Source organism: Drosophila persimilis, unplaced genomic scaffold (genome assembly GCF_003286085.1).
Source record: "Drosophila persimilis strain 14011-0111.01,24,50 unplaced genomic scaffold, DperRS2 tig00000715-arrow-arrow-pilon, whole genome shotgun sequence".
NCBI classification, from domain to species: Eukaryota; Metazoa; Arthropoda; class Insecta; order Diptera; family Drosophilidae; genus Drosophila; species Drosophila persimilis.
The window spans coordinates 725,512-752,075 of NW_020825343.1; the positions used below are offsets into that span (position 1 = coordinate 725,512).

The window sequence follows — 26,564 nt, forward strand, 5'->3', positions numbered from 1 at the left end:
CATTCCATGTGAATATCGATTTTATTTTAAATTTCTTTTCTTGCTAATTCTTGCTTCTGCATGTTATTGTTTCCCCTCTAACGTTAGTCCTCCTACGTTACCCTCCATTGATACAGACAACACACAACACACGTGTGGCAATGTGGAGCTGCTCCTTTTTGTTCCACAAAGCCAAAAGCATACAATTTTCGAGCTACCTTTTCCAACTCTCTCTCTCTCTCATGTGGGTGTTGTCTGCAACTTTTCTGACCATTCAACCAAAACAGTCCGGGACATTGTAACAAAAACAAAGGGCGAGCCACTATGAGGACTATAGCGAGGAGAAAGATGATGATGATGTTGACGACGGACTGCCTGCCTCGCTGAATTTCCTGCCACTGCCTGGTATTTTACCAGAGCTCTACTTAGGGCTGAAAAAAGCTATATCAGTATTTCGGATCATATGGAATACGCTCCGTAATTGTACGTAAGCTTGGAAGAAGGTATCCATCAGTAGAGCTGCAGCATGTTTACACTTCACGTATTGTGCTTTTCATTGGGTTTTCTCTTCCAGCCCAATGTATTCCCTGTTTTGGGTCTCAGATTCTCAAAGATTCTCAGAATCTCTAATATCCACGACAATTACAATATTTGAATTTTGAGTAAGTATCCTGTTAAAGGCTTTACTCCATCCGATTTTTAGGATTTCCATTATGTTTTTATTGCTGTTAGCCTGGTTCTCCCACCGACTACTCATTTCCGATTATTAGTCGGGGGTTAAGGTCAGAAACAATGCATTGTTTGGGCCTTGTCTAGCCTTTATATCCTCCGCCTCCCTCTCTGTCTGGGAAAACATAATGGAATTTTCATGTAATCAATTTGCATGCTTTCAGCTTCTCTTCATTTACATGGCCGGAAATCTCTGCGCGCGATATTGTACTTCATCAATTAACACATTAACCAATCTGTGGCTCTTTTAATCCTCCTTGCTTGTAGCTTCTGTGACCATTTGGCTTAGATTTCTCATTCCTTTTATGTTGGTTATTTATAAAATGAATGTTTTTCCTTTGCTTCCAGCTATTTGTTAAGCTTATGTGCCCAAGAAAGGTAAAGGGAAAATAAATCGCTGGATCGCAGTGTGTATGTTTAATGTGTGTATCTGTATAATAAATATAATGAAATAAATTTAATTACATAACCAGTGGCAGAGTACTGAAAGAGAGGCGAACAGCGGTGGAGACAGAGACCCCATCCAGAACCTAAGGCCTTCATCGCTCTGCTTTTACTCAACTTTGGCGCCATGTCTGTGTATGGGTAAGGACACACACAGATACTCTTACTCATACATGGATATGTATCTGTTGAGTTGTTGTAGGAATGTGAATGTTTATATGAATGCACCTACTTAGCCTTTAGTTTCAAGTGCACGGCCTCTCCGGAAACCGCTGCATACCCTGCTGCCGACTCCATCCTCCATCCTCCATCCTGCTCAACCTGAGGCATTCACACATACACAGGTTCATTGAGGTGAATATCTGTGAGGGTGTGTGCTTGCGTGTGTTTGTGCATAAGTTCATTTAGTTTTGGCCGCTGCACATGTGAGTGCTCTCGAGTACGCCTACCCATCTTCCACCTCCTCTGACCTGGTCCCCTGTTCCTGGGGCCGTGTCCGTGTCCATGTCTGACAACGTCCACAGAACTCAACTACCTCTCTCTCTCTCTCTCTCTCTCTCTCTCTCTCTCTCTCTCTCTCTCTCTCTCTCTCTGTGTGACTGACTTGTCGTCGAGTAATTATGAAAATTTTCAAAATGAGCTCGCGCGCCCTCTTCTTTAGCACCAGTGTTAGCTTCAGCTTCAGTTTTTGAAAGTTGAGAGAACGAGTAATTAAAAATTTCGTAGTGGAAGAACCCCAGTCCGACTGTTGGGTCGTAGTCCTGGTTCTAGTCCTATGCTTATTTAGCTGTTGTTTTCCCGGCATTATGCATATAAATTTTAATTAAATTCGTTTTCCCATTCACCTGTCTCCTCTGGTGAGAGTAGTCCTACATAGGCCAGCGATTCTAATTAGAAGACGGAAAGGAAGGGCATTTAGCAAAAGCCAGTTGCAATTAGTTTTCGCTAATGTGGCTAAGGTGTCGCTTAGGCGGCTCGCTGAGGTTGAGGGGCTTGTGAAGTTTGTTACTTACTTGTAAATTAATGCCATATATACTTAGCTCGCAAATAACTGTCAACACTTTTTTCCTTTGCTGTCTGCTCAGTGACAAACTCAGTGAGAATTCAAGTGGTATCTAATTCTCGGCCTTGGCATCAACTAAATAAAAGAAAGACGAGCAGTTCCTCGCATGCAGCACAATATCCAAATGGAGTTGAATTGCTTGTTTCGTTCCGAGCAGCTTGTCACAAGTCTCCGGAGTATCTTATCTTTACACCGGCGGAGCGGAGTTCTCTTATGGCCGCAACAGCAAGCTCGTCAATTATTGCACTCACATTACGCCTCTCATCCAGGAGCTGAAGCACATTGGATATGAAGACGATTACCTGCCTCCTTATAATAATGTACATTATACTTGCATCTTCAATCAGTAATTCTATTTTAGCATTTGGTAACTTTTCCATTGAATGTTTCATTTAAGTAAAGGTTATTAATTTCTGACCCCGGAATAGCCCTGTAATAATGACAGTTGACTCTAGAGAAATTCAGAGCCTCCATCCACTCCACACTGTTTCTATAACAATATAGTCGTAATTAGAATTTCATAAACAGCGACAGACAGGCTAAATTCCGATCCCTATCCGTTGGCGCGGCAAGCTAATAAAAGAAAACAAAAAATGTCACTTCAATTCTGATAATTGTTTTTCACTGAAATGTGTCAACGCGACGAAAATTAAATTTTGAATATTCGTTTAACGTGGAAAACAAATAAGACAAAGAAAATGCAATGCAAGCATGCATATGCCCCATATAGACTATTAGGGGATAGACTATTAATATAGTCCGCTAGTGAGGGTTCAAAGTTCAAAGAGTGAAAGGCCAGGTTTTTTAGCTAATTCTGTCTATAAGAATAATCAGATCGCAACGTATAAATATACAAATTCTATATAATTCTGCGTCGTGAGTGTTATTGCACGGACGAACAGACATACGAAGCTATATCGACTGATGCTGATAAGGAATATATATATTTTATAGCCTCGGAAGCGTTTCCATGCGGCTCAACCACCGAACTATTTAAATACTTTGTATAAAAATAGCTCTATTGGAGTTCTGCTCAACTGCATTCCCCGGCAATATTGTATTATAAATAATATATACATATTTGCTGCATTTATTATTTCAGTTTCTATACAATTTTCTGCTTTTTGGTGCATTATTTATTTAGGCACTATGCCAGGCCAACTCTATGCGTGTTACAAGAATACATTTTATATAAGTTTACATATGTATGTATTCTACATGTAAATATTCGAAAAATTGTTGCAGCTCCATGCAATTTAAGGTCTGAATGGTCCGAATAAAATGCACAAATGTTTTTTCCAGCATCCTTTCCTTTATGTTTTACTTGTTCTTTGTACGTGGCGGCGGGGAAAACTCAAGCGAAACGAAACAAAAATTTCCAATTGTTGCAATTTCAATTATTGTTTTGAAATTGATGTGTGCTTAAGGACGAGACATTCATGCTCGAGTTGCCAGCAATACACACAGACACACACACACACACACACACACACACACACACAAACATGGGTACACCCATACAAACGATACAGCTACAAATATTTATACACTTACAGCCGCACAGCTGCAGACGCAACCGAAGTTGTTATTGTATTTCCTTCTATTCCCTAGAAAGAAAGCGCGAAGAATATTTGCAGAGCTATTCAAGTGTGTATTGAACGTGTGTTAGGTGTGTGGTACCGAGTCGGGGAAAGCGGTTTTTAAAGGGTAGAGGGTTGTGCGGTGGTCAAGTGGTCGAGTGGTGGAACGACGACAGGGTGTATTTTAAGGGATAGCCCTCGAAAATCCCTGTCCCTGGTCTGGTCAGCACTGGTATAGCAATCGAGCAAGCAATGTTAAGGTAAATAAATTTTCAGCAGAAATGCTCAACAATTATATGAAATTGCTTGGAAAGAAGAATGAGTCAACCAGGATAGGAGAGGAAAATAGAAGCTGTGAAAACGAACACAAGCAAGATGTGGTTTTACCAGAAGCAAGGGATGTGTCCTTCGATAGAAAGAGTTCTAGAGTTCTCACTAGATTACCCGATTAAAGATCTGATTAAAATGAAGATCAAATTTTCTGCTTTGTGTATAGAATATATTCCCTTTAATTCCACTTACTATAGTATTCAATGTTGTTTCCCAGCCATTTCTTTCGTTATTTAAGGACCAAAACAACAGGGAGAACATTAAAAAGCATAGCGAAATTCCCAGTAGCAAAACCTCAGGACAAGATAGAAGCAGAACAGGACACGAGCAGAGAATCTTCCATGCAAGAAATAAGAAAATGCCACTGCCAGACATCCAACAAGAGCAGCAGTGCCACAACCTCAGCATCTACCCCACTGGCCGACCCGCAATCATTGTCATTCGTAATTTGATTCAATAGCGGAAATGAAAATTGAATTTTATTCAAACACAAAAGCCAATTGAAGTCTATTATTGTTTATGTAACTAATTTTATTTAAATATAAGTCAATTTCAAAGGGAGCTGGCGAAGAGACCAGCCATACCTCCAATATCTCGTGTATGCAAAGTGAGTAGAAAACAGGATAAATATTTGCCGGAGAACGACGACAATCAGTGGCATCAGTAGGCAGATATATGGATATACTCGTATGTATGCCACAGGAACGATATAATTGTGGACTGGCGCCTGAAAGTAACTGACCCATTTCCCAGCCTGATTCTGATTCTGATGCCATCCCACGTCTCGCTCCTTGGCTGAGGGCCAACAAACAATCAGTAGAAGGCCCCGACAAAGGGGTAAGTCTCCTTGGCCCTAGTGAAAATTGTGCTGTGCCCCATCCATCAGCTGTTTTTTCTGGAAAGAGCACTTTTTGTAGTTAATTTTCAGCTCTCATTCTCCGTTTCTAGACAGCGACAAAGTGCCCTTTGCGGCACTGGGTTTCTTTGCGGGTTTCCCCTCCTCGATCTCTTCGTTGCCTTCATTTTTTGTTTGTTATTTTGATTGATTAGATTGATCGTGTAAGAAATTTATTTGAGTCTCATCTCCCTCTCTCAGCACTTATTTAAAACTTGAAAAAAATAAATCTAGCAGCCAAATCATTGTCAGGCCCTTCGCTTTGGCTTTGCTTTCGTGGGGCCTGAAGTTTAAAGCCGCAAAAACCAATCATCAACACATCTTAGGACCTCATCCAACTCAATGACATCTTCAGGAGCTGCTCCATCTTCATCTTCATCGTCTTCGTCTAGTTCTTTATTCAGTGCCAGCATCATTAGTGCAAATGATTTCTTATTCAATGCTATGGTTGCTTGGCTTGGCTTTCCCACATTCCTTGCCTTCTCGTTTTTTCCCACTCAGGGTTCATCGATTTTCTTGATGGAAATATTCAGGCTCTGCCTGCGCCTTCATTCTCCACAACAAAAGCGGAGGTTTTCTTATTGACTTTGGCTATAATAATCCTGTATTTGTTTTCTATACTCTTTCCTGGCAAAAATTGAACAAATTGTTCTTCTTTGGTTGCCGCTCTGTTATCTTTAATATTGATTATGTGCAATATCTCAGAGCTCGACCAGCATGAGAAGAAAATTTTCCATTTCTGTTTTGTGCCATCGAATACGATTTCGCATTTGCGGAGAGGCTGAAACCGAGACAAGAGAGAGCAAATACCAGAGCATGAAATGTCACCACTTTTCACGGAACAGAACAGAATAGAAGAGGAAAAGGACTCTTGTTCATATCCTGGCTAAGGCATTTAAAGACCAACAAGTAAGAAAAGATCAGATCCAGTGATGTCACCAAGGACAAAATTACAGCAAAAAAAGGAACTGAAAATAAATGAAAGCCAAGACCAGAAGTCAAAGCGAGGCAAAAAACAATAAAGAGGGCAGATGTGTATTTGGGAATCTGTGAATTTAATGAAAGAAATTTAAGATGAATCCGAATGAGTAAATAGATGTCAGAGAAAATAACGAAAAATATCTGATTTCTGGCTAAAGCCTTCCAAATTAAAAAAAATTTTGGTTGCAAATCTTATGATCCCCAGGGCAATTACTTCCTCTTTTTTATGAGCGGGAATACAATTCATAAATACAATTCTCAAATTACATTTTAATGTCGTCAGAAAACGGAGGAGCGGAGAACACATTTGAGTAAAAACTTTAAATGAAATTCTATTAAAACTTTTATAGAACCTGCTCGCCTCTCGGCTGCCATAATGCGAAATGATTATCTTGAATTATTTATTCACAAAATTACAAACACATAAAAAAGGAAAAGCACAAAAATGTACACGTGATGATATAAATTTATGCACACATGTCCTACCCTTGACGATCCCATTCTCTGTCGTCTCTGTCGAGAATTCTCGATGGACTTGCTGGATTTCAGTTCACATTAAATAAATAACCCAAAAACTCTTCAACTTTCATGAATATTAAAACCAGCAGATTTTTCAGCAAAAAAAACCCAAAAAAGGTGACGCGGCTCCTCCCCTCCCGTCCCATCACCCGATGAGAAGAGTTGAGTGTCCACACAGCCGTTGCTCATACGCTACGTGGACGACTCGGATAAAATGTAAAATGTGCATTTAAATTGAATTCCTTAATTAATTCGCGGCAACGCCCAGTGCACTGGTCCTGCACCCAGTCCTCTGGTACTGTGCAGGGTCCACAGGTCTCTCTTGGAGTCCCGGAGAAGCAAGGGAAGCTTGAACGAAAGGTGTTGCCACGACCGCAGAGAATTGTTATCAGATTTTAAAATTATACATTTTATACTCATTGCTGATATAGTGAAAAACCAGGAGATTTTCTTAGTCCTGCCCAGTGCCTTATTGTCCTGATTAAAGCACGTTACAGGAATCTCTATATATTTACAATGCAATTAACAAATATAATATCTGAAATGTTTTATTATCCTGGAAGATTCTTCGTAATCGTTCCCTGATCAAAATTTCCACAAAATATATTATTCCATCTTGAATATTTATCACTCATGTCTCACAGCCTATTGTAAAAATTGTGCAGACACCCTTCTCTGTCAGGTCATTTTGGTGAAGTGAAACTTTTTTAGCTGAAAATTATGCAAAAACTCAGAATTTCAGATGGATAAACTTTGGCGCTGTTCAGCTTGAAGTTTGCCAACTAATAATAGACACCAGCAGAAAGCTGACTACCAACTCTCCGCTTAATTAAAATGCATTAAGATGGGACACGTGACCTCAGTGCTAATGACGAGTCGGAGAAGCAAAGAAAAGCAAACCAGGCCTATTTCTAAATCTGAATTTATACGATCCGACATTTTATGAGAAATATATTGCAGAAATATATGTATGCCCCATGGAACAAAGTCCTGAAAAAAATCCCATATAAGTGATGAGCCCTGGGCCAGCTTTGATAGTTTTTACCCCCGCACTCAGCAGTAACATATGATAATGGTCAAATTTCTGTCCTGCCATAACATTGTCCAGTTTTTTGTAAATATATTTTCCGCTTGTTTGGCCAACACGTAACATGTGTTTTAGTTTACAACAGGAAAAGGAATACAAAAAACATATAAAAAAATGGGGGGAAAAATGAAAAATGAACACACAAAATAAGGGTCAAGCCGAAACGGTGAAATATTTCGCAATGAATGGGAGGACGAAACTAGCTTCGACTAACGAGATGGCTTTGTGTGGGACTCGTAAAAGACGATTTAGGATTCTTCCCCAGATGATATACTTTTTAATATCACATACCTTCTAGTCCAATCTCCATCCAGTAACCCAATCCACCCGACCATATACCACGACTACAGGGCATGTTAGACCGCATCAAACCCCAGAAATAAAATGACTAAATCTACGGAGCGTGAAAAAATGAGGGCACGTACATGCCACCCTCCTTTCCTTCTTTATTTAGGAGACATTCGAGTCCGCGGCCATGTGTGAAATAAATTTCATAAATTTCACACGGAAAAATTAATAACTTTTTAAAAGGCCACAAAAAATGTACTGCAAGCGCCAAACAGCTTCTTTTCTCCTCTATATCCTTCACGGAATCTCCTTTGAAATTTGTACATTATTCATCCCTGGGGATCGGCTGGAAAAATATGCTTAAAAAGTGTATAATAAGAAGCCAACAAGCCAAATTTGTTGGCAGCCAAACTAGAAATTAAAGGCAGCCGGAGATGGAGAGAGAGTTCAAGTCCAACAAGTGACAAAAAAGGAAAAAATTTGAAAATAAAATAATAGAAAAGCAGGACAAAGTATTGGCGGACAGCGGAGTAATTTAGGGTGGGGTCTGGGGCACCACGGGAAGTGCTGAATCACCGGAAAACCATTAAAGGAAGTCACAACTATTGATTATGTCGGCAGCCACTGAAGGGATGGGCTTCCAGGGGGAGATTCTCTACTCAGAGTGGGGAAGAACAGCTAAAAATGGCTTTGTGTGTGCAAGGAGCGGAAAAATTATGATAGCGCTTCCACCAGTGCCGTCCGAGCGGGCCTTGGCACACAAATACAATTTTGCATGCAGTCGAGAGATGGGTGCATGGGTGGTAATGGCTCTGGGAAATTGAATTTGATGGCTTTTATTTGCAACTTTAATTGCAGGCGACGATCCTTTGTCCGTGAAAAGGGTATTAGGGTTCCCTTGACTACTCTGGGTGTGCTCTTCGTGTTCGATTTCAGCATCCAAATACCCTTTTAAACTCGTGAAGTAACTGAATGTGTAAGAAACCAATATATTGGGACAACTGATGGAAAATTTTGATGTAAATCATAGTACATCCCAAATTCGTTGTCGCCTTCTTAGATTCAGAAAACATTCCCTCTATCATTTACCAAATTTTTGCTGTTGTTATTTTGCTCTATGTAAAATATTTTTTTTGGGTGATGTAAAAAAAGACGGAAAAGCGGAAGCATCGCTCCAAAATCATGGCGAGATAAATTGCCAAAGATAGCAGAATAGAAGGCAATGCCGATGAACCGCCTATGCAACGCCCTCGCCTCCGACCATGACTATTGAGGGCGGGGTCCATTGTTCAAAATCAATTTAGTGTTGAATTGGTGCCAAGAATCTCATTTTCAAAAAGCGGACGTCAGTCGTGGATGCAGCGTATATAGGAAATGAAAATACCGGAAACGCAGAACGACTGAAAGGTGATGGTGGGGCGTTACACCAAAAAGGGAAGCGGAGAAGAAAACAGAGAGAAAGAGAGAAAATAGCTAGCATTGGAAAAAATGTGTTAATAACTTTTCAAATAAATGCTGAACTCAAAAAAGAGAAGAGTAAGCTTTGATTTGAGAGATTTTCTCTCTGACGGGGTTTAAGCCAAAGGCCAGAAGCATGGTGTATGTCTGCTATGTTGTGTGTTGGTTCTACTCTATTTCAATACATAACTGAAGCGGCTAAGCCTCCAGCCAGCCATCCAGCCAACGAGCTAGTCCAGTCAGGAGTCGCTTTTCCACTGGCTTAGCGTTCAAATGGCAATGAGAGTGAGCTAAGATCTTAAAGGATTTTCCCCAGTAATTAGGGGACTCGCTCGTGTACCTCCAAATCAGATATGTTTCCAAAAGTTATTTAATTTAATTACACCTTTGCTTTACCAACAAAATGTCACTTACTTTTTCTCATAAAGCCTTATTTGGCAACACAGAAAAATCATATTAAGAGAAGGGCTAAAAAGTGTAAGAGTTAGAGGAGATTGAAAAAGAACGAAGTTTGTAGCACAACACTTTCGTTAAAATTTGTTGGTCCGGAAGTTCAGAAACTCGTGCTCAGAATTTTTGCTTTGGCCTCAGCCTATCTTTTCTTTCTTCATTCTTTATTCTTTCTTTGACATATTCTTTTTCTTTTTCTAAAATTGTTACGCTTGGGTCAGCTGAGAGGAAAAAAAAAAACGCAGTGCCACCTAAGGGTCATCACAGTAGAGATCCGGAGATTCCAGATCTGAAAACCAAACACCATCTATTTTTTAGGTTATAACTATAATTTATTTCTGGAGGAATTTCGAGGGCTCTCGCTTGCGTCAGGGTCAGGGTGTGGCTTTGGTCTCTTCCCTCTTTGGCGATTGATCAGGGCGGTTTCTTTTAGCACACACCAAGAGATTGAGAGTGAGAGAAAAGTATATTCCGCCAGTTCGAGGGAAGGGAATTTGTAATTGTTGTATCGCCAGTTCGACGCACAGGTAAGCTCTTAAAAAGGGAAGACATTCGGCTCGTCAGTCAGCAATTTTCACTGTAATAGGGTGTGGCTTTGGAACGACTCGAATCTGCAGAAGTGGAGCGCAACGCGACGATCAACTGACCGGGATTGACTTTTTATAACCTTTTCCTGAGACGCCGTGGCTTCACTGGAAACTATTGCATAAGGAAGAAAACACATTGCAGCTCAAATTTTGGATGCTTCTGCGAGCATCCAACATCACAATTCTTCTTCAAACCAAATACTTCGACCATCTGACCCATCAGTTATAGACGTTACCGAATTGCATTAAATTGCAGAGCTCAGTTCCAATTAAACAATGTTCCCTGGAAATTCCGCAAATTAAATCTAGAATGGAGCATGAAAATGCAATCAACATTATTGGTTGGTAAAATTTTACAGACAGACCTCGAACCGTGCTCGAAATGTGCGTCTGGTTGAGGGGATGTCGAAGATGCAAATGCACAAGCTATGCAACTAATTGAATTTGGTCTCAATGTTGCCTCAATCTTCTGTACTAGCCCCAAACAGTGGCTGCTAAAAGTGTGCGTTTTGCAAACATTGACACACCGCCGCAAGAGTGCCTTTTGTCTGTGCTCTTATCTGGCCATCCACTCATCTTCCCGGCTCCAGTAAATGATTCTGCATATTAACAACTTGGTTAGCCACAAAAGCAAACAAAGTGGCTTTTAATCTAACCATTATTAAGAGACAGAATTGCTTTGGCAATGAGGGAGAAAACGAGTGTGGAAGGTGTGGAGACTCAAGGCAGACAAAAGCAGAATAGCAGGAATAGCAATAAAATCAGCAGGAACAATGCCACGTGGCGTATGAGTAATACAAAATTAGAAAATATTTCTCAAAAATTATTAACACCCACTATGAGCCGTATTTGGTAGAAAAAAATCGAATAAGGATAAACTCTCCCTAGAATGCGGCTACACCATTCCTCCAAAATATAGTCTTTCACGAATTACATGGAGAATTACATCTGGCGGAGATGGAATATCCATTGGAAAGCAAGGGTATGTTATACATTGTATTATATCTATTATATTGTCAAAAAAATTATCTACAGAGTATTATACTCTCTTCGCTCAGAGAGAGAGAGAGAGAGAAAGAGAGAGAGAGAGGCGATAACCATGACACTAAAGACAAATAAAACTTACTCAAAAATTAAACTAGAATTTCAGGACGACAGCACCGGAGACCAGACGGGGTCAAGAGACCCAGAGCCAGGGCCAGTCCTGGCCAGGCCCACGAATCATTAATTCATAAGGCTGTAATTTGCTTTCTTGTCCCAGCAGCGAGGCAGGTCAGCAGACCAGACCCGAGTAGTATACCTTTCGGTCATTTGCGCTGCAAATTATAAGCAGACAAATATCCCAGACATCGCAGTGAGAAGAGGACTGAGAACTACAGTTACTTCCAACAATGTGTGCTCACAAAGAGCCCAGAGAACTTATTTGCGGTTTCCCAGTTTGACTAGCAATAACCCCCAGCCTGATGAAGGCTGAATGCAAAATTTTGCTGACATGCCCGGGGCAGGGCGAGTCTCCTTTCGATTCTCTGTAACTGATTTTGACATTTTGTAATGACAAAACAAAGCATTCTCCCAAGTCTCACTCTCTTCCTCTGTGGCACTGTTTGTCTTCCTGCCACTCATGGACTATGCATCTTCTCTGTATTCTCATGTCTTCAACTAATGTCAATCGTTGTCACCAGTTTGGGTTTGGCGGAAATTAGAAATCAAAATGTAAAGTCCTGGCTCTGTCAGATAGTGTGCACTGTACAGGGAAATCAAACCTACCCTCCCTTCCGTAGGAGATAATCGTGTTGGCCCTTCTGTGTGGCTATGGGATTGTCAGTTTTAGCCACAGAAAGCATTGAAAATCGAAAATCATACAACCTTATCTTTATTGGCAGACTTATCCATGCCTGTACCTCGCTACAAATCGCAATTATAATTAACATTGTAAACTTTGACCAGGAAAAAGCATAAGTCTATCCCCTGCACTCTCTATTTTCCTTTCCACTCTATAACCTTTCATTCGAGTACATTCGCATTGCAAGACCCCAAAACGAATCCATAGCTTCGGGGGCTAAAACAACAATTAAAATGGGTCTGGGTGACGGAGAGGTAAAGGCATGTACAGAGAGAGAGAGAGAGAGAGAGAGGGGGCGGGCGGCTTACAGCTCGACTGTGCTGAATGTTAACAGTAACAATGCCACAACTACAATTGTAATGATGAAATAAAAGTCAAGTTAATACAATAGCTCCGCAGAAAACAACAACAGCAACAGCAAAAACAGGAACCCAAACATGAAACTCATTCAGGCTATGGCTCTGGCTATGGGGCTCGGTGGCAGGTGGTAGGGGTGGGATTGTGAGGTGGAATAACGGAAATACGACTACCCCTATTATCAGGAAGGACTCGCCCGCTCTCTCCCTATCTCTTTCTCTCTCTCTCTCTCTCCCTCTCTCTCTCTCTCTCACCCTGCCCTATCCATCTCTTTCGTCTCTCTGGTACTGTTACTCGTTAGCATTACATGAAAGTGCAACTTTTTAACAATAAAACCAACAGGAAAAGAAACAACAAGAACAAGAAACAATTGTAATACATAGTGTTATAATAAAAACCAGAGTGAAGCCTTCGAGTACGAAATATGGACTCATGGGTACCCTGTAAGATAAGCGAAGATTTACTTATAGTGCTCATCGTAGATTATTTGATATACTTACTGTAGCAGCTCGCGTAAATCGAATGCGTGAAATTTTTTACTCCTGGAATCAAACCTTTTGCCCTTTAACGCAATGGTAGATTCGTCGAATGATGCGTCGACATTCGCTGTACAGACACGTATAGATGAACGGATACATCCGTTTCGAATGATATGAATAAGGACCATTCGGACCTAGCGATTCGGAATTTTGTTCACGATGATAATTCGTTAGGAATATCAATATTGTGAGGAAATTACTAGCTCGCTCTCAGAGGCATTGGGCGCTCTTTTCAACTAATATTAAAACATGAAAGCCCGAGAACACATTTTCCACAACAAATAGTCCCACAAGGAGACTGCTTGATTTGATTTAAAATACAGTAACATCCAAGTGGAACCAACATCTTCCGAGAATATACGACTATATACCCAACCAGCTACCAGGTATTATAGTCAGCTTGTTTCACCTCTCCTGCGACCCTCCCAAATATACGTATGAGATGTTAAGCCTTCTCTGTCTATAACATATACGCCCCGAAAAAAGGCCTGAGTTTTTGTGTGTTTATATGTCGCTTTCTCTGTGCAACCCAAACACACACACACACAAACTTACTCTCTCTCATCTTCTCTTTGGTACCGGTCTCTGGTTGCATGCAAGTTCAAAGCTGTTGTACCCCAGAGCTGAGCTTTCTTCTTCAGGCTGAGCAACACCCCATGCCACATACCATCCCCACCTAATGCTCCATTCGTGTGGCTGGGAGCCTGGTGGCGAGAGACTAACAGTAGACCAAGTGCCGCAGGTGCAAAGTGTAAATGAAGACTGATTGCAGTGCACATGATTTTGTGTCGACAAGCAGGGAGTGTGACCGGAGGGGAGACGGGTGCACAAAGGGGGGATAAAAAACGTTACTGTTCGCCCTTGTTTGCCGAAAAGGGGGGTAATTGTGGTTAAGTGCTGGTTTATTGGTTTGGCAAAAGGGCTTAAAAGATGTATGTATGTATATGCAGTAGGTAGCGCGACGGAAAACGAATCTGGCGCCCTGGTACTCGTACACTCGCTCGTATGACTAAGGTTAGCGGCAAGTTTTTGGGTAGCACCAGCACCACCACCACCGCCCCTTTTGAAGGCCAAAGTTGAGAGTGTGTGTTTGGGAGCATGTTGAACATGGTTGTAATGATAGCTTGTTGCCTGACCAGCGACATGATAAGAGAGTACAAAGGGAGAAAGGTTAAGTTTTCAGGGTAATCGAGATTGTTTGAATGAAATTCTAATTAAAATCTGAGGCGTCCAAGGGCGTCATTTAGTCCGTTTAGAAAACGGCAACAGCAGAAAAGACACACTTAACCTTGAGTTCCTTTTTACAATTATCATAAGCGGCACTCGAAGAGTATAAGGAAGTATTCTTGATCATCCATCAACAATAATCGAGTCCGTCCCTTCGCTCCATCTAATATTTACATTGACATTTAGCAACCAACTTTGTGTCTTCTCCAAAGACAAGTCAGAGAAAATAATCAATCTGGCCCTTTTGCGAGCAGCTATACCCAATATAAAGAGAGAGAGGGTAAGAAAGAATGGGCCAGATTACCAATTCCATCGTTTACGTATAAACAAGTATGAAATATATTGTGAAAGTTGCATAAATCATAAAAGTAGACATGTGTATACTGACTGTGTGCCAGGTATGGTATCACGTACCGACTCATTTCGGTCTGGTTTTATGTTTCCTCTCGAAATTAAATTCTAAAAATCATTCCACTGCTCTGAAGCACATTAAAATCATTCCCTTTTTAATTGAAACACAAACCCTCTGGCAATACAGGCAGCCAGAGGAGAGCACGCCAAGGCCGCAGCAGAGGGACGTGGTGGTTCATTGGGGCTGGAGAGCACTTCACATATGCCCCAGACAGGGGCAGTCGTCAGAGCAGGGGAGCCGCTGTCGCTCACTTAAGTTAATACGCAAACCAAATGTCACTCAACATTATCAACAGCAAACGTAATCAGTTAAAACTTTTTTCCTCTCCGGACTACCATCCTTCCTCTATATTCCACCAACTCGTCCCTGCTGCTGTTCCTGCTGGTGTACGCTCAAACCCAACAGCAGTGGCAGTTGCAGTGGTTGTTGTTTTGCGAAAAGTTGGCAACATGTTTGTATTCTCTTTCAATTTTTCATGTGCCTCTGGATCGGCCCTGCCCCTGCCCTCCCTGAAAATTGGTGAGCAGAAAAACAACAGTCTGAGAATTTTTTGTAAAACGTTTCTATGGCCCAGACATAACGAAGATTGGATTCTCTGATCGAAGATTCAACAGTCTTTATTAGATCTGATTATTACAAAGATTTCCTGGATGAATGCAGAATTTATATTCAGCCTGATATTAAATATGCTTCAAAATATTTCACTGATGTGTGGGTAATTATGTAATCAGCGCCATAGTTAAAATAAATTCGTGGAATAACTGTTCTCTTACAACGTCTTATATCCCAGAAAAGAAGACTAATTTAACAACCTTTCAAGTATGTGAGAATCATCTTTAAGGCCACGTGCCAAGCTCTCCATGAAGGGTATAAAAAATGCATGGCATGTGTTTCCATAGAGCTCTTCACTCCACTCCACTCCCCTCGTGCTACTCCTTCTCTAAGCCTGGTTAGGCCTATGGAAAAGTTATTTTATTTTGGCATTTGGTGGCATTTTTCGTTGACTGAGAGCTGAACACAAAACAGCAGCACAGAGAATGTCTAACTTCAGGTTTTTGTCGAGACCGGCTACCCTCTGTGCGGGTCTGATATACGAGGTCGTACGGGTATGTGTCGTAAGTGCTCGCGGTTTTTGCATATTTTTGGGCCGACAAACCTAGGGAGGGGAGGATGGAGTAGCGCCGGAGGGTACATGGCGTGTGTGGGCCACTTGACAGCCGTTTAAATGCATTAAAAATTACCTACTCCAACATGAGCAGAGCAAAGGCGAGGGCGTGCAGAGCAGGGGCGGCAATGGCAAACATGTCAGCCGCCAAATTTCACATGCGAAATTGTGCATGGCAGTGGGGAGATAGGGCGGACCATGGGCAGAAACGGATCACGCCCACAAACAAGACGTCCCAAAATCAAATCAACAGAAAATGGCGTGCCATCCAAATGACGACTACAACAATGAAGACGGGTTTCGATGAGTCTCCCCATGCCCCTCTAGGGCAAAAGACAGCAAAAGGGTTTGGCCCAAAGCTGCTGAGGCAAAAGGAATAGATGCGGAGAGGGAAAACAGGCCACAGACAGCAGGACTGGCCCGACTAGTTAACGCAAATTGAAATTGTTGTAGCCGCAGACAACAAAAAAAAAAAGCCAGAGGAAACGAAGCAGACGAAGATATTCTCCCAGCTTGTTCGTGCATAAATCAAAGTCTGGGCTTAAAAGAAACGGGTAAAACTGAGGGAGCGATGGACAGAATGAAGAGAAAGGGAGCCAGAACTTTGAGAGCGAAGTAGATATATGAGACTATGAGAAAAAAAGGAGCTGTCAGAGTGCCCACGGCAGTTAAAACAACAATTAAATTGGACCGACTGTTTGGCCATTAAGTAATCCAGGCACCAGCCAAAATCTGTTACGAGTGCCAAATGTCTTAGGGAACTGATGTTAGCACCTCATAGAATCACTCTTTCCTTGATAGTTTTGAAAGTTATCTTGTCGAGTCTTCCCTCGACGGCTAGCTGTTCTTCGAATTTTTTCTGTTTCATCAAAACTCATCTCCAAAATATTATTTTTTTTTGCACGGAAGGCAACAGCGGTCTTTCTCTGAAGATAAGTGATAATCTCCTCTCTCTAAGCCGCCTATTTCTCCATTTATTTCGCAGGAACTCTCTTTATATCTCAACTTAAAGTTATCTTCATCATCTTCGCAATATTGCACTCCAAACTAGCGCTTTAAAGCGCCCCCTAGAAAGTTCAAACTGTCGTTAAGGTGTGCCTGCTCTTCATCTCTCTATCTTCTCTCCACTTCCTGGACTGTTCTGCTGCTCTTCTCTAGGCTGTCACACACGTCGCATGAGTTATATGCCCCCTCACTATTCTCGCACATATGCACATCTGTTCGTCCCTCTCTGCCGCTCACACTGTGTAGTTTTCCGCCTCACTCATAGCTAACTTTTGAGGCCTTATCTCGCACAGACTTGCACTCGAGGCTTATGAGAACGTGGAGAGCCATGGCGCTATGATTTAAGCGCAAACTTCTCCCGCCAAGACAGTGGCTCTTCCACTTTTCCCTCGTATGTTACGCTTAGCCACAGCGACAGCCATCCGCCATACCCTGCTCCCCATACTCGAATGCTGTCTCTGTCTCTTTCCCGAAAGGAACTTGAACAATTAACTATATTTTAATTGCTACACTCTGCCTTCTGCCCAGTGCTGGTAATTTATTTACAATTTTAACGCTCATTTTGCCAACTGAAGGAAATAAAAAAGGAAGCACAAATAAACATCAAAATGAAGTACAATGTTAGTGGAGATGCCGCGAAAGTGGCATACTCTTTCAAACGAAATACATGTACATTACTTATAGTATTTAAGAGGCATGTTCCGTCATGCCTACATGCATGCCTACGACATTCAGTGATCTCTCTTTTTGCGAAGTTTTGTCCATTTCCTGGAAATGCAGTTATATCTTCCTCTCTGATTGACCAGCTCTTCTTTTCTGTTGAGGTTCCATTCCAGACTCACTCAAAACGGACGGCTCCTGTTAGGGTATCCAAAGAGAAACCACAGAAAACAAATAAAAAACAGAGCGGATGGTTGGGGGTGCTGCACAGAGCGGAGTTGAGTGACGGACAGCGTCCGATGGGTTTTCGTTTTTCTGGTTTCTCTGGTTGTTCCTGGCTTTTCCCGGGTGCTCTTCTGTTGGTTGGTGCAAAAACGCATTACGCATGCACTTTGCTCAACACTTGCGTTAATTTTATTCCGCCTATCCCCTTCCCTTCCCTTCACCCACCGGTGTACCGCACCACTGGCTGCCCCACTCGCTGTGTGTACGTTTGTTTAAATATTCATTGCAAATTCCAATTGCATTTGCGCTTAAATTGGCAATACCCACAACCACCAGAGGAGAAGAGCACCAGAGCAGCACCAGAACAGCAACAGGAGCAGGAGAAGAGCGGCAGCAGCTGTTGTTTCTTTTCTCTTTTTTTTTTTTTGTGTACTTTCCTTCTCTTTTTTTTAAGTTTGTTTAGCCGGTAATTGGAGAGGAATGTTCACAAGGGTATATTCGTGTTTGGAATATCTGTGTTCAAGCCAAATCCAGCGAATCAAAATAATATAAGTGGACTAATCGTTACCACATCCCCTGACAAACAGAATTCCCACTACAAATCAGGAAAAGCCGCTGGAATCTCGGATCAACCAGAGCCAGAAAAAGACCACAAAGGGACACGGACACGGCCACGGACCGGCCACGAAATCTATTATATTATTCGAATTTCTAATGAAATCCATACAGCAATTTTCCTCTTATGCATAAAATTTTGCATTAATGTGCAAACAGAAATATTTGGCCATAAACAAATGTTTAGCGACTAATTTGGCTCTGTAAAGTGAAATGCAAAATGCATAAATTCGATTGTGCACTCGGCCCTCATCCGACGCTACCCAAACTAGATTTCGCCCAAAACATATTTAGTCAGATAAATTGGTTTAAGCTCCGACATCGCTGGGGCCATTAAAATGGGGAGACGACCAATAGAATGTGCGATGGAGCCAGCGAGCGTAACCGCAATGCAAATGTGAAAGGCCAAATAGCAAAGTGACATCGATCCAAGATCATATTTCATCCAGGGAGTTGAAGCAAGAGCCGTAGCGGGCGGTCGATGGGGATGTAAATGCTATTAAAAGGCATTACGATGAACCCCAGGAGCCGTAAATCATAGAAGGAGCAGCCCTTCTTTGGCTGGGTTTCACTTTTGTCTGTTTTATTGTTTCCAGATTTATGTCTCTGTCTTGAATTCTCCATTGGATTGGCCTGGTCGGGCGACGCTATCGTGCGGCCAGAACAGCTTCAATAAATGCAAGTCACACGCTGCGAATGCGCAATATTTTAATTATTCTCAAATTGTGGCAGCAGAAGTGCCGCCAGTATTTCATTTCCACGTCTTTTCCTCAGCTGGTAGACGGTGATTTTTTCACCGATGCTATATTACTGCACAAAATTGAGTTTACTCTTACCTCAAATATATTTGTATTGCACTAAAGATGACTGGAGTATTTTATCTCCCACCGACGCTGAGATGGAATGGGTTTTCCAGTGGAAAACTTATCGTTTAAACTTTTCACACATTCCTTATCCCTTACTTTTAATTCATTGAGCAGCTCCTTCTCTTTCTCTTCTCTTAACATATTGAGTTGCTTATTTGTCGTCTGTCTGTTTGTCTGTCTGTGTGCTTAATGAGCTTTTGTTTCCAGCTGTATGAATGCATTTTTAATCCATTAAGACTTTTGATATCAAAAAATCAATGATGGTGAATACTTTTCCATCCAACAGATGTGTATTTAAATAACACTTAATTCCGGGACAAGCTAAAACAGATGCACACATATGCTGTCACTGACGTCAATGACTCGGCAGGGGCTCCCGTTCCTTCCGATATCATGGGAGAAGGGATTTATTAGGATGAGAGAGAGAGGTGAGGCTGTGCGTGAGGGATGCAGTCAGTAAGCTTGCTTTGATGACAGCTCAGACTTTGTCTCCCCCTCTCTTGCTCGATGCTCTCGATGCATTTAATCGAGTCAGAGTTGAGTTTCTGCCAACATCACCAGCTGCAGATGCAATGGCTGAACAAGGAGCAGTGCACACGCACACTGGGACAGACACTGGGACACAAACACATGCAAATTTATATATGTATGTACTCGTATTGATTAAATGAAGATGACAACAATGATTGACATCGTTGACTTAAGTCATTACATATTGTAGGGGTGCTCTGCAGGAGGAGAAGTAGAAGGAGCACAACGAGCAGCAGCTGCCAGGATGCACCACGGCCATGTGTGTGTGCGTTCTTTTGAGGGCATGTTTGTGCATGTCTCTTCATGGCCGTGCCTGTGTGGGGCACTTAATTTGTTTGAAAAGCTCGGCAGCTCGGCTCGACGTAGCTGGACAGCAAGAAGAATTTAATTCTGACTCTCCATCTTTCTCTCGCTGGAGCAAAATTAATTATTTTCAAATTAAATAAAAACATGGCCAACATTTAAATTTATCAACACAATAAATTACATCAAATAATTGCCAATTCAGCAGCAAATAATTTATGTGGCACAGCACACACCTCGCACTCTCTCCTCCCCCTTCCCATCTGCTTATTGTGATTTTTCATTGCTTGTTTGTCGCTTGAGTTGTTTTTTTGGCCATAAAGATTATAATCTTAACACAGAAGCCAGCGGGAAAATTCCTCTACGAAAACTGATACAAAATATAATTTGAGGCCTGTTCGAGGATACGCAACATGAAAAAAATGGCCAGTACGAGAGAAAGGAACTAGGGAAAGCTGAAAGAAATCGCATAAATTTCAGTCACAGCTCGCATAAAATGCGATGTCAGGCGTAAACATTTTCTAGCATTTTTTTTTCTTATTTAGGAGTTGTCCTACAGGATGGAGAGATGAGGAAAGAACGGATGATTGGAAATAGGGGAGTAAGCCAAAAATTGGCTTAGTATTATGGTGGGAAGGATGATAATAGTCTGAGGCTCAATCACACGAAAATTAAGAGAGAGGAAAAAGTAGCCGTGTAAATAGCCATGATAAATAAATACAAAAAAAAATAATCATCAAAAAACGGTCGAGCCGTTTGGGTGGAAATTAACCACCAACACCGTGACACGAGATTTGTATATATTGGATTAGTTGTTTCATATCATTTTATAAAGACCAGCTCTGATTGAAATCCAAAAATGTAAAGGAATTTGAAAACCTTCTTCTCAACAGAAATCCAACCTCTTCTCCTCCATCATGACCTAATGCCAAATAAACAAGTTTTTAAGGTTAAAACAACAAAAGAAAAATTTGAACAAGTATTTGTTGCAAAAGTACTTCGTAGAATTTCGGAAATGTTAAATAAAATTCAACGAAATTCAATTGCAATTCCTTTTCACATTTCATTTTTATTTCAAAGTATTTAAAATATTTTCCTCGAAACAGTTTCATTTTTTCGGCCAACTTTAATATCATTTCTCCCAGTTCAGTAATCAATTCGTGGGCAGAGATTGCTTGAATAACATTCAATATATATCCATACGCTCGTCCTTCTGCTAACCCAACGAAAAACTGCCCTGAATTGTCAAATGACAATGGAAGGTCAATGCCTGCCACACAGACAGACACCGACGTGGCAGTCAGACAGCGAGCAGCCTGAGAACCATAAAAACTAACCAAGAATGAAGGGCCGACTTGTTGTAGCTGTTGTGAGTAGGTATTATAATAATAATAAAGGAAGCACCAACAACAATGAATAGGACAGGACGATAATAGAGGGTACACACAGAGGCCTGTGTCCACGGACGAATCCCCAGTGGTCGAGTCCAGTCATTCCCTAGCTTGGGGCAATGTTGTCCTGTTGTCTGGTCTACTGACTGGCCAACAAAAAGGAACAATTGAGAGAGGGAGAGTTCTCAGAGGTTAAAACATAGCTTAAAGATTCTTCGATCGAAGGCTATGCCAGAAGAGATACTTAAATTAGATTTAAAACAAGTAAACACACCTTTGTAGAGTGTCGGCACAACGAGTATATTATATTAAAATGCACATCACGTGCTTACTCTCAGATACAAGATACATCCCATGTCCCCCAGACTAAAAAAAAATCCTATGTGAGAGCCTGCGATTCGCCGCTTAGAACCGTTTCAGCTTATTAAACACATTCTGCCATTGATTGGGGACCCGCTGCCTTTCGCCTTGCGCCTTCGTCTAGGACTTGGATTTTTCTGGAAGATGTTGAGGGCAATTTCAGCGATAAACACGCACCCTCCCATCATCGTTAAAATCTCCTCCTTCCCGGAATCGATTCTGTTTATTACGCATACGGGGGCCTCGGTAAACATGTTTATGTTTTGACGGGGCGTGCAGAGGCACTTGATTGCCAATTTTTACATTTATTTTTTATTTTCCTCTCATTTTTCCAGAACAGCCATCAAACTGTCTCATAAATCGGATATGCATTTACAGAGGAAATGCAATAAGCTTCGAGGAGATTTACATGAAATGCATTTAAAAATGGCAGGGAATATGCCAAGTGGCTTGTGTCCTGCGAGTACTCCTCGGCACAGAGAGAGAAGGAGGATAAGCTAAATCTGCAAACTGAAGCAGCTGTGCTGCAAACGAGGCCTGCAACATAGGATATTCATTTATGATGAATGGTTATGAATGACTGAATGTAATCTCATAGATAGAAACTCTAGGAGTGTACGGGGGAGTGTTCTTTTGGCTAATGTGCCTCCTCCTTACCCATGGTCCTACGACCATTAACCAACAGCTTTTTACACCAGAGGCGAAATAAAGGCGAAAGCCAGGCTAGCGATAGCCCTTTTAGTAATCTTATACGCGCTCGTAATATTGAATAACTGACAAAACCAAAACGAAAGTTACGGGGGACGAAAAACATTCATCAAAGGAGAGAGCATGTCCTTGAAAATGCTAAACAGAACTGGCAAAAAAGAGCGCCCGAAAATGGAACGAAAAGTCAAGGAAAAGTGTGGGGGAAATTGGCCGGAACTTTTGAGGTTGCATGGGAGTTGAGTGTAGATAGACTGTCACACAGACTGAAAGATAACTTTGAAGACTAAGAGGTACAATTGTTAAGCAGTCTAACAAAAGACTAAGAAGCAGTCTGGAAGACCTACTGAGAGATAGCCTGGATGAAAGAATGAAAGACAGCCAAACTCTAAAACACATATTCATGTTTTCATGTCTGCTTAATTTCAATCGGGACTTTGTCCATAACATTTTCTTGCTCCAATGAGACCAAAACCAATCCGAAATCAATCAACAGCCAGATAATTGGGGAGCGGAATTCAATGGGATGTTTGCGAGACCGGGCAAGAGCTGCGTATGTGACGGGCAAGCAATCAATTGTAACCCAAAAGCTTAATCGATTTTCATCCAGGTACAGCCGCCGCAGCAGCAGCAACCACTCCTGCCAGTTCAACATCACAAACAGAGGGAAATCACTTGGTTTAATATGGAAACAAATTTTCATCCACGCCGAAACAAGAGAAATCTTATGTCCAAACACACACAAACACGCACAACCACGACCACAACACAATTGGCGGGCATTTCAAAAGAGAATTTGTATTGTTGCTGTAATATTTTCGATTTATTCTTTGTTTGTTTTTTTTTTTATCCGCTCGGGGGTATCATATCATAGTAATTCGGTTCCATTCGGTGGAGATTATTAAAAAGGTATTGCTGCCCCAAAGTCTCTGACTCTCTCCTTCTCTCACTCTCACTCTCACTCTCACTCTCTGAGAGATTGGTGGTGAAACAGTGACCAAAGTTTGTTCAGCCTTCAAAAATTGAAGGTACTCACTCGGTAAACCCAAAATTAATTTATTTTATTTACTTTTCATTATGGTGGGTTTTTTCTGTCTGTTTATTACGAATATAAACACATTTAAAGGGTATTACAATACAAACACATGTTTTAAGAGCAGACATTGAAGGTCCGCTTGTACTTTAACGCATTGAAAGTTTTCTTTGAGGTAATCTGAGCTCCATATTCAGGATCGGGTACGAGCTTTATTTAAATTTATTTCTTTCAAAATGTAATCAAACAATAGCTCTGGCAGGGTAACAGATGCTTCGGGGTACATACATACATAGTTGGCGATTATTTGTTGTGTAAAATTGTGGTCACATAATGTATGCCTCGATGGGGTACGGACCCAGCTAGAGAACCATAGAGCCCACTGATGATGAGAGACCCAAATGAACACCAAATATGCAATTAGCAAAAGTTGAGTTATTTGCCATAAATATTTGCGGACACAACAAAAGTAGCCAGCGACCGGAGGCGGGCCTCGTTTACACTCGCTGTGTGCTCATTGTTTGGTTGGCTTTGCATTTTCCCAATTTGTTTTGTGGATTATGCAATTTATTTAGTGTAACTTTGGCAAAGGCTGTAGGTGGAGGAAGTTCTGACTGGCCGATGATAAATTCCATGTCCGCACGTAATATGGAAATTAAAACGAAAAGCGGACAAAGCGCAGTCCGCCAAAGGGACAAGGGTCGACCTCCCTTCTGTGTATATCAAAAGGCATGCAACATTGATTTAATTGCTCGGGTCAGTCCTGACTCAAGTCACAAGGGTCTGAAAGTGTTTTGGCAAAGGTAAAGGTTGCCTAGAGGCAATGAAAGTTAGTCCCAGTCTCAGCAGAGGGAAATACCACAGAGAATAATGTCGAATATTTGCTTTCATGATCTTTTTTCAGGCTATATTCTAAAGACTAGACCTTAGGAATTCTCGAGGACAACTAATTATGAGAGGAATCAGGAAATAATTTGGTCAGAAATGTCTGCTTATCACCAAAAAGGAAGCAGGAGAGCACAACAGAAAATGACACGTATAAAAACACATCGGGAGGATGTAATACCCGAGACGAACTGCAAAATGTGTTCGTGCAGAGACGGGCTTCCCTTTCCCCCGCACGAAATCTGCTGCTTCAGTTTCTGCCCTAAATAGGGACCTTAGCGTTTTCCCTTCCTTCGCGGAGTGGCAAAGTGTAACTAAAAACTGGCAGACTCCTCCAAAAGCAGCTTCCGTTTGCCTACGTTTCGAGTTGAAAATGAGCGTGTAATTAGAAATGTAAGGAGCGGGAAAAAAAAGGGAAGGAGAGAGGAGGAAAAGCGAGAAGAGATGGTAAAACGGAAAGCGAAAAAGTAGCGGCAACAGTTCAAAAGTCGCAACTGCGTCTCGTCCTCAGGAAATGTGCACACGCAAAAGAAAATTACAAATGAAAATGAAATAAAATGGCGCAAATGCAAAAAACACATACACACAGACAAACTTATATACTCCTGCACATTTGCTGCTACCCTCCACACCGCCTCACCCACAATGAGCCGCATAAAAAGTTATGTATAAAAATCTTTTGCTACTTTTCGCTTGCATTTCCGTTACAAGGCAAACTGAAACGGAATTTGCATGTGACATTTGCGGTTGGGGTATTTCTGTTTCTGGTGATGGTGATGGAGACGGAGATGGTGGAGATACACGCCACGCGGCGAACAGGGGCGGGATTGGGATTGTGCTGCCACTGGCTACGTGAGTTAATAGAGCAAAAGTTAAGCTCTGGTAGCGGGCTAAATGAGCCACAGACATTGAAAAGACTTCCAGCATCCTCACGTCTCTGGTTTTTTTGTTTTTGGCTTGTAGTTTTGCTGAAACTTGGACAGAGAGAGGGAGCCGTGGTGTAGGGGGTATGATTGTTCTGCGAAATTGAAAACTCTGGGTAATTAGGAAAAGTTTCATCATTTTCGAATAAAAAGAGAAAGAATAATTTATACCTTTGCAATGACATGAGTGAGTTACATGCACAATAACATATGAGCATCGAATTAATGTGTTTACTGGAAAGGCCATGCGAATAGTAATCATTCCCTATATGTATCAATACTTGCATACATATATCCCCTCAAAAATAACTCACCAAATATCGTTTCCCACTGCTGTTCGTTGATCGTATTTCGTTTTCTTTGGGGACGAAAATGTTTGGGGAATGCCAATTAAGTTGTTTGCAATTCAACGACCAAACATTGAATTCAGTACGAATAAAGCTATATTTGTCCGTGGTTTTTTTTTTGGATATTTGTTTAATTTCCGTCGCAGAATGGCACTATTTACTCAACTTATTTATTTATTAATAAATACATATATATGTGTGTGTATGTTTTTATGTATGGTGTTTTACGCGATATCATTACACATTGCATTAGGCACTACATTAATTCCTGATATTTTTTGTTGCAATTATTTTTTTGTTGATGCTGTTTGCTGAATTAATTTATAAAATATTTAAAAATCGATGCGCCGCAAGCTTTTATTTTTGGTATTTCTGTTTCTGTTGTTTCTCGGCTACACTATAAATAATTGATGGCGTTTGTTTTGTATTTTGTTATTCATTTATTACTTTTGATAATACTCGTTTATTTTTTTTGCCAGCACGTCCTGAAAAACAGAACAGAAAATTGCATGGGGCTGATGTGGTGCCCGTTGCCCCATTCGATATCCCGCTTTTTGAGACCGTACTCCTGGTCACAACGAATTTTTGGACGCGCAACGGCGAGCCGTGCGATAATAAACATGCACAAAAACAATAAATTTCTACATTAAAACATTACAAACGGTGCATAAACAACAAACGCTGCAATTAGCAGCAGCAAAGAAATAAATTTTCATTTAAAAATCTCCCATACGCCTTGTGCAACGTGTGTGATAATTATGTGCGCTTGGCACGCAGGCAGG

At 41.3% G+C, this 26,564-nt stretch overlaps 1 long non-coding RNA gene across 1 annotated transcript in view; it reads right to left on the reverse strand.

Moving 5' to 3' along the window:
* The window catches only part of LOC6601530, a 35,095-nt gene extending 9,294 nt beyond the window's left edge, over nucleotides 1-25,801 (reverse strand). The window contains exon 1 of the long non-coding RNA XR_003409106.1: nucleotides 25,750-25,801. This is a non-coding gene — a long non-coding RNA (uncharacterized LOC6601530). The remainder of the gene's footprint in view (nucleotides 1-25,749) is intronic.
* Between the last annotated feature and the right edge of the window lie 763 nt (nucleotides 25,802-26,564).